The sequence below is a fragment of the Lupinus angustifolius genome, chromosome LG03 (genome assembly GCF_001865875.1).
Source record: "Lupinus angustifolius cultivar Tanjil chromosome LG03, LupAngTanjil_v1.0, whole genome shotgun sequence".
Taxonomy (NCBI): Eukaryota; Viridiplantae; Streptophyta; class Magnoliopsida; order Fabales; family Fabaceae; genus Lupinus; species Lupinus angustifolius.
In genome coordinates, this window is record NC_032011.1 from 19,630,778 (window position 1) to 19,631,752 (window position 975).

A 975-nucleotide genomic window follows, 5' to 3' on the forward strand; every position below is an offset into this window, starting at 1 on the left:
GATGAGGGGAAGGATAGGATGAAGATGAGAATGAGGGTATGATGAGGATGAGGATGAGGACAGGATGAGGGTGAGGATGAGGATGAGGAACAGGTTGAGGCCGAAGATGAGGAGGAGGATGAGGATAGGATGAGGATGAGGAGGAGGAGGAGGATAGGATGAGGATGAGGATAGGATGAGGACGAGGATAGGATGAGGATGAGGATAGGATGAGGACGAGGATAGGATGAGGATGAGGATAGGATGAGGACGAGGATAGGATGAGGATGAGGATAGGATGAGGACGAGGATAGGATGAGGATGAGGATAGGATGAGGACGAGGATAGGATGAGGATGAGGATAGGATGAGGACGAGGATAGGATGAGGATGAGGATAGGATGAGGACGAGGATAGGATGAGGATGAGGATAGGATGAGGACGAGGATAGGATGAGGATGAGGATGAGGATGAGGAAGAGGATGAGGATGAAGAGGAGGGTAGGATGAGGATGGGGTTGAGGATGAGGATGAGGAAAGGATCGGATGAGGATAGGATGAGGATGGGGATAGGATGAGGAGGAGGAGGAGGAGGAGGAGGATGAGCCTGAGGATGAGGATAGGATGAGGGGGAGGACGAAGAAGGGATGAGGAAGAGGATGAGGACGAAGCTGGGAAGAGGATGAGGATAGGATGAGGATGAGGATTAGGATGAGGATAGGACGAGGATGAGGAGGAGGATAGGATGAGGGTGAGGAGGAGGATAAGATGAGGATGAGGAGGAGGATGAGGTTCAGGATGAGGAAGAGCATGAGGATGAGGATATGATGAGGGTGAGGTCGAAGATGGGATGAGGATGAGGATGAAGATGAGGATTAGGATAGGATGAGGATGGGGATGAGGAGGAGGATAGGATGAGGATGAGAATGGTGATGAGGATAGGACATGGATGAGGACGAGGATAGGATGAGGATATAGGATGTGGATGAGGACGAGGA